The following is an 8,469-nucleotide window of genomic DNA, read 5'->3' as shown; positions in this document are numbered from 1 at the left end:
CACCCAGCAGAGCTGCAGTGGCCCACAGCAAAAACCCACTTGTTAGTACATACCTAACTGGCTCCTCTCTTCCTGTCTCTCTTTTTATCTTCAAATGTGCTTTTGTTAACCTTGGGAATCACCTTTTAACTAAACTACCTGTGCCTAAGACCTTATCTCTGGATAGGCTTTTGAGCAATCAAGTTAAGACAAATTGAACATCCTGTTACTTGCAGCTGAAAGCATTCTGATTCAAATAGTCTGGCATAGTACTGTCCAGTAGAAATTTTTGTGATGGTGGGAATGTTCCATATCTGAATAGCCTGATATGCTAGCCATTAGTCACATGTGGCTAAAGAATATATAACACTTAGTTAATTTGACCAAAGAACAGACATTTTCATTTCATTTTATTTTAACTCACTTAGATTACATAGTCACATGTTGCTAGTGCCTACTGTATTGAACAGAGCAGCTCTAGATACATTCCAGTAAGGGCCAAGTGAATGAAAGAATTACATCCCTGTCTTTTTAAACACCAGGCTTATATTTTATAACTATATATTTTATAGAATGAATTGTACTAGGTAGGCTTTGTGAAGAATACAAAAATGAATAAAATAAACAGTTTCTGCCTTCCAAAGCCCATTCTAGTCTGGGAAACACACATACATATAAATATATGTTGTAAGAGTTGTGTAAACAAAGCACTATGGAAAATAAAAGAATGCACCATTAATTTCAGCTGTGAAAACTTAAGAATATTTTACTGAAGTGGCGGTTGAACTGGGTCTTGAAGATAATACAATGTCTTTAGGCAGGAAGAGAGGGAGAATTACATTCATACATGGGTAGAGAAAAGAGACCTAGGGAAGTAGTATAAACAAGAAGAATGATAATGCTAGCAATACAATAAAGCTGGACTATAAAAAAAAATTTCTAGGTGAAATTGAGAGTCCACAGATCTTTGAATTCCATATTAACACTTTTAGGTTTTATGATTATATGAGTGATGGACGGTCATCAACATGTTTGAGCTTGAGTGAGGATAATGGTATAGTGAACAACATAATTGGTTAGAGACAGGAACAATTGGAGACATAGATATCAGAAATTTTCAAGATTAGTCCAAATGACAAAATGACATTGATGTGAAATTTGTCCATCGCCCTGAGAATAAAAGCAAGAAGTGGGTTCAAATGCATCTCGCATGTGGACATGGTAGGTTCTGACCACACGTTAAAAGTAGGCTATGAGAGAGAAGAGTGGGGGATGGTCCCAAAAGAATATATGGGGAAGGAAGTTAATGAGTAGATCGATGATGAAAGAGATGTTCAGCAGACACTTGGGCATGCCAGGTATTGGTGTTGAGCAGAGTTTGAACATGAAGAAGGATGAAAAAATACACCTTAAATTTGCTCATAGCTCAAGGATGATGAAGAATTTGGAAGCAAAAAAATTGAAGCAAATGACAGGATTAATTATTTTTTAAAGAGCCAAATTATGCTTTTAGCTAATATTGAATAAAAGACTATCATTCATTCCTATTAAGTTCCTAATATTGAGTAAAAGACTATCATTCATTCCTATTCAGTTTTCAGTTCATTTGTTGATTTGGTCTCATTATTCCAGTCTAGTATTTAATTTTTTTTTTGACTACCAGTCATTGCACAGAAAATGTACCCAGTTTTTCCCATTGTTTTATTTTGTATTTTTAGGCCAAGAAAGTTATTTGAGATATAAAATGATTGAATAAAAGGAAGAGTTAATCATTTCCTTGGAAAAAGGAAGCAGCACTATAAAAACGGCAGTGGATCCTATGTTGCACCACCCAAAACCCCATTCAGGATCAGCTCTCATTTCCAGAGTTTGCGAGTATTGGCAACTGACAATGTATAGTTGAGTACTTCTCCTGGAACTGTCCTTGACTCTGCCCATTATATCTCCTCCATGGAGGAAGTTTTTAGCCATTAACTTGTTGATGTTGCCCCTTTGTTTCAATTCTGCTCAATTCAGAACAATCTGCTTCATAGCTCCTCATGGAATCAATTAAAAGCTTGGTTGCAACTTCATCACAGTTCAGCTTCTCTTTTGCATCCCTCCCTTTCATTGATGTTTCACTCACAAACACACACACACACACACACACACACACACATTCCCAAATAAAATACCTGTAAACAAATCTCCATCTCAATGTTTTTTCCCAAAGGAACGCAAACTAAAATGAATTGCAACTCAAATTCTGTTGGTAACTTGACAAAAGCATTTTAGCCATCACTTAAAGTATCAGGAATATTTTTACATTTGCAAAAGAAGATTAATGAAGATGACTTTTTTGAACATATTAATTTTATCAGCATGGTACTGGTATAACATAAAGAGACAAATGAATACATATCTCAGAAACAGATCCTACCAATTCAAGAATTTAGTATATTATCAAGACCACTGACATCACAAAATATGATAAAGATTAATGGGATAACAAATTAAAGTGGAAGGCTAAGATTATTCAGTACATGGTGCTGGTACCCAGGATGGGAAAAATAAATTTAATTCCTTTTTTAAAAAGATACATTTATTCAGTATCATTATGAGACTACTACATTCAAAAATCAGCAGCAAAAAAAAAAAAAAAAAAAAAAAAAACCTATTTAAAATCCCTTGTTGAAATGCTTTACACTTTCCACAAACAGAAACTAAAATAACTGTTAAACAATCAGTCACAAATACAGTCCACAAGATTTCTGCCCATACACATGATTATTGTCCAGAACCTGTCTTCTTTGTAGCAACTGGCCCCTGCTACCTCTGTGCTTGGCTGAATTCACAAATCTGTTGTAACCTGTAGCTTCCCTGTTACTTCTCTTGCTCTCTTCTCTTGCTATGCTTTGTCTCACTCGCAGTTCATTAAAATCTGCTGCCACTGCCATAGGTGCCATGGCTGCTGGAATCACCGCAGCAATCTTGGCTTCATGGTTTGGTGAAATATTGGCCTCTTTCATCATAGGGGCCAGATCTTCTGCCTCCAAAGTTTCCTCTTTTTCATGGGTCTAAAATTTGAAGATTGATGATTGCAACTGCTAAAATCATTATAGTTTCTGCCACCTCCAAAATTACTTCTATCATTACCAAATCCATTACAGCCATCCCCACTGCCAACATATCCACCACCACCATGGCTGCCACCAAAGCCACCTGGACCACTGAAGTTTCCTCCATGACCAAAGTTGTTATTACCACCAAACCCACCTCCATAACCACCTCCGAAGTTTCTATAACCACTTCAACCTGTATGGCTGGATGAGGCACAGGCCATCTGTTGCTTAGACAGGGCTTTCCCTACTTGACAGTTGTGGCCATTCACAGCAAGAAAGCAAAGCCTCTCTTCTTGCCAGTGCCTTGATCAATTAAGATTTCAATCACTTCAGTTTTCTCATACTGCTCAAAATAATCTCTTAGGCGATGTTCTTCAATGTCTTCTTTAATGCCAACAACAGAAATCTTTTTCACAATTGATTGGGCATTGGGTCTTTGAGAATCTTCTCTTTTGAGAAGAACCGTTTTGGTTCCATAGCTCTTCTGCCTACCTTGTGTGATCTTGCGTTCATGGCTGCATCCACCTCCTCTATTGTGGCACAAGTGACAAACACAAAGCCTCTGATCACTTGGTGTTTGGATCTCTTTATCACATAGTCGGTGAGCCTCCCACATTACTCAAGATGGCTTCTCAGACTCTTCAGTTACTTCAAAGCTTAAACCTCCAACAAAGAGCTTTCACAGCTATTCTAGCTCCTTGGGAGACTCTGACTTAGACATGATGCCAGTGGAAGGGGGAGACATTTATGACCCTTACTCATTGGCATCATGGGCAGAAAGGAATAATCTAATGGATCTGCCTAATTCTCTTTTTTAAAGATTTATTTATTTATGCATACAAGAACTGGGGTACAGGCCAGAGGTGTGGGAGGTGAGAGGATTCACCAGAGACAGATTGGGGAGCAGAACAGGCAGATTGACTGAAATACACTGCTGAGGAGAGCAGCGGGCAAGACAGCAGAAGTCTGCTTTGCCATGTAGGTAGCTCCCTGGGTGGGGATCGAACTCCTGCTGCAGTGGCTGTAGATTGCTTAATAGTGCTGCGTCTTAACCCCTTGCACCACCAGGGAGGCCCCGCCTAATTCTTATATCATGCATTGAAATAAATCCCCAATGGATTAAAAAAGTTATTTCAACTCTTTGAAATATTAACTATTTCAAACATTTTATTCAATTTCAATTCACTAATAATCAAGAAAGCAAATGCAAACATCATTGAGGTGCTATCTTTTGCTTAGCATGTTGGTAGAAAGAGTATGTGATGAGGGCATAGGGCAGAAAGAGTAGCCTCATACACTGCTGGTGGAAACATGAATTGCTGCAGCTTCTAAAGGAAACTGATATACTATGAAAAATTTTCAAATATATATCTTTGATTTAGTTTATTAACCTTTTTAATTAGAAAATAATATAAAATATTAAGAATAGTATATATGTAATAAGCTTCACAAATCTTAAGAGTTTTTATAAATCTATATTTGTGCATGTGTAAAATCAAATATATACAAACATATAACCACCACCCAATTCAAGACACAAAGTGCTTTCAGAAGTTTTTCTAGTTTTCTATCAAGTTTTCCAAGTTTTTTGCTGATAAGTGAATAAAGCAGACCATGTTCTTGTCTTATGAAGTTTATGGCCTGCAAATATTAAGAGAGTAATTACAATTGACTATTAATTGACTATCAATTAATTGACTATCAATTAACAATTGACTACAGTATTATAATTGAAAAGTTAAAAGTGCAAAGAGAGAAATATTACTTAGAGTTAGGGAAATCGGAGGAAGAAAAATCAGAAGTACTATTTAACATGATGAATGAGTAGGAGTTGCCAGGCAAAGAGAACAGGGAAGCAACAGCAGCTGAAAGAGAGGAACGGTATGTGGCTTGAGTTGGGGAAGAATATCAAGGATCTGGAAAATTAAAATGGTGTGGGTAAGCAGAAAAGAGGCAATCCAGGAAGCTAGAGAAACAGGCAGGGGCCAATTCCTGCAGGGTTTTATAAGCTAGGTAAAGATGTGTATTTTAATCTAATTGTAATTGAAAACCACTCAATGGTTTTAAAGTAAAGTACATTTTAAAAGGATCATGGTGGGATACTGTGAAGATAATGGATTGACTGGGACGATAGAGTAGAAGTTGGGAGACCACTTATTAAGCTATTGCAAGAGATGGTGATAACTTGGGCCAGAAAAGTGGCTTGGAAGCAAGAAGAAACAGAGAATTCAAAATGTATTTTGAAAGTGCAACCACTGAGCCCAATGGCTAAGAGGATGAGAAGGGTGAGGGCCTAGGAGATTATAAATTCCTCTAAAAGAAAAAAAAAAAGCAACTAGCTATTATCTCTGCTTTTGATTTGGATGAGAAAGGTAGAGGGAGATAAATTTTCACTTTTATTCTGTAGACTCAAAATTAAAATGATGGTGGTGGTGGTAGTTGTCACTTAGAATTATCTAAATAACCTTGTGCAATCACCTGTGATTTATCACATTGTTTCATGAAAATAAATTACTAAAGAAAATGGCCCCTGAGTTGATTTCATATAATAATGTATAATTCTATAAATGAAAATTATATAATCCAAATTAAATTGTAAAATGTAAAGTTGTATGCAATGGATTGAGATAATTTCTATATAAAAAGGTCAAATTAATAAGACTTGTTTGTATGAGTTTTTCCATACTGCTCAGTAGTTGACAAAAGAAGAAATAGAAATATTTTTTCTAGCTTTATTGGGATATAATACTATAAAATTATGTGTTTAAGGTGTGTAATGAATTGATTTGATAAACATATATCACAAAATTATTACCAACATAGTGTTGGCTAGCACCTGCATATTTCATATAATCACTATTTATTTTTTTGTAGTGAGAATATTTAAAACCCACTCTCAGCAATTTTGAAGTATATAAAACAGTATTACAGTATACAAGTATTTACTATTATCACTATGCTGAACATTAGATCACCTGAGAATTTGTCATATACATACATACATATTTTGCATCTATGCTCATCAAGGATGTTTGTTTGTAATGTTCTTTTCTTATAGTTTCCTTGTCAGGTCTTGGTAACAAGGTAATGCGAACCTTGTTAAATAAGTTCAAAAGTATTTTCTTCTCTTCTATTTTTTTGGATAAGCTTGAGGAAGACTGGTATTAATTCTTTCAATGTTTGGTATTGTTCAGCAGTGAAACCATCTGGTGGTGGACTTTTCTTTGGGGGTTAGGGGGATGTTTTTGATTACTGATTCAATCTCTTTACTATTTTCTAGCTCTTCCTGATTCTGTCTTAGTAGCTTACATGTTTCTAGGAATTTGTCCATTTCTTCTGGGATTTCTAGCTTGCTGGCATGTAATTGTTCTTAGTAGTGTCTTACGATCTTTTGTATCTGTGTGATCCTTTGTCAGTTGTAATAGCCCTTGTTTCATTTATATTTTTATTTGAGTCTTTGCTCTTTTTCTCTTGGTTTGTTAGATAAAGGAGTATCTATTTTATTTTTTCACAAAACCAGCTCTCTATTTCATTGATCATTTTCTCTTAAATTTCTCATTTATTTCTGTTTCTACCTTTGTTATTTCCTTCCTTCTGCTAATTTGGGACTCTTCCTCCTCCCCCTACAGATATAAATTTGCACTATTTATATCTTTCTTGGTTTTTAACATTTATTGTTATAAACTTTCCTCTTAGAATTTCTCTTGCATCCAGTATGTTTTGGTATGTTGTATTTTAATTTTCCTGTTTCTCAAGATTGTTTTTACTTCTTTTAATTTGAGCTATTGGTCAGCAGCATCTTTAATCTCCACTTATTTGTGAATTTTCCAGTTTCCTTCTAGCTATTTATTAACCCTCAGTTGGAACTGATGCTTGATATAATTTCAGACCTCTTAAATTTATTGAGTTGTTTTGTGGCCTAACATATGATAGGCCAGAGCACTGTTATTTGATCTTGGTGCCTTCCAGTAGTTGAGGGTGTGACAAGACCCATTATTGTCTCAAAGCTGAGGATCACAGACAGTGCCTACATGATGATTAAGATTAGAAGCTAAAACCTTAGACATAGTTGGGCAAGTGTAGGGTAAGGTAAAAAGTATCAGGCTTTTCTGCCCTCCTGCCATTAGGATAGATGACGGAACCCTGTCGTCCCGAATGCAAGCCTGATGGCAGGCACCTGGAGTAGGGTGTGGGCATTTGTAGATACGGTTCACCTGGGCTAAGACTGGGCTTTTAAGGGTGGCGTCACGGGGATGCCAGCAGAAGCAGAGAAGCAGAAGCAGAACCACAAGAGAGCAGAGCAGCAGAGAACGCCAGAGAGCCCAGCCAGAGTGAAGACTTGCTGGGTCTGGGAGGTCTGCCAGCCTCTCGGCCCCCCATTACTCCTGCCTGCTGCATACCTGATAAATCCCAATAAAAGCCTGAAAAGCCACTGAGGACTGCAGGACTTTCTCCTTACCTTGTCTGCTTGGGTAATAGAGATCCTGCTCCGTGTCCTCCTGCCCCTGCAGCAAGTATGTAAGTAGTCCTTTGCTTGAAGAAACTGTAAGATAGGTATATAGTTGATGGGGAGGGGGTAATTTCTTGACTAAGAACTGCTTTTTTCTTTGCCATACTACTGTGGGGACTACAATAAGCCTCATTGGCTATCAGAGCCGGGTGATCTCAGGAATCTATTCCTCAGGCAGCATCAGCTAAAGATGGGTAGAGGGCCTCAACTACAAGATTGCCTGGTTTTTGGTGGGGGCAGATGAGAAAGCAGATCACAGAGCCCATATGTGGGGAGCAGGAACAAGTATTATGAGGCAGCAAGAGATACACAGGTAGTGAAAGCAGTAGCCCCCCTGGGCACCATGCCTATCAGTGGTGATCAACAAGTGACCTTCAAGCAGCCTCCATCCTTTCCTCCCACCTCCAGGAGCCCTATTAGCTTTTATATGATTTATAGACAAAGCCAGCATAGGGCCAAGTTTAGGACTAATTTACTAGTATGCTGTAAGGGCCGGACTGGCCACAGTGCAGGTTCTCTGATCCCATGCAGACCGGGTAAAGGAGGAGTCAGAGTCCTCAGTAGTTTTGCAGGTTTTTTATTTGGGGTTCACCAGGCATATGGCAGGCAGGGGTGCTGGCTGGGGGGCTGGGAGGCTGGCAGGCCTCCCAGCCCCCAGCAAGTCTTCACTCTATCTGGGCTCTCTAGTGTTCATTCTGCTGCTTCTCGGCTTCTCTTTCGGCTTCTGCTTCGGCTTCTACTGCTGCTGCTGGCATCCCCATGACGCCACCCTTAAAAAGCACAGTCTTAGCTCAGCTGAATCCCTTCTACCTATGCCCACACCCTATTCCAGGTGCCCGCCATCAGGCATGCATTCAGGACAAGGATCCATCATCTATC

General features: G+C 38.1%; 1 pseudogene; it reads right to left on the bottom strand.

The window, feature by feature from the left end:
* Nucleotides 1-2,892: 2,892 nt before the first annotated feature.
* On the bottom strand, nucleotides 2,893-3,801 carry LOC119234447 (heterogeneous nuclear ribonucleoprotein A1-like; annotated as a pseudogene).
* Nucleotides 3,802-8,469: the final 4,668 nt, after the last annotated feature.

The sequence above is a fragment of the Talpa occidentalis genome, unplaced genomic scaffold (genome assembly GCF_014898055.3).
Source record: "Talpa occidentalis isolate TD23 unplaced genomic scaffold, MPIMG_talOcc4v2.1 talOcc4.8, whole genome shotgun sequence".
NCBI lineage: Eukaryota > Metazoa > Chordata > Mammalia > Eulipotyphla > Talpidae > Talpa > Talpa occidentalis.
Note: the sequence above shows the minus strand (reverse complement) of the source record. Positions and strands in the feature narration are given on the sequence as shown.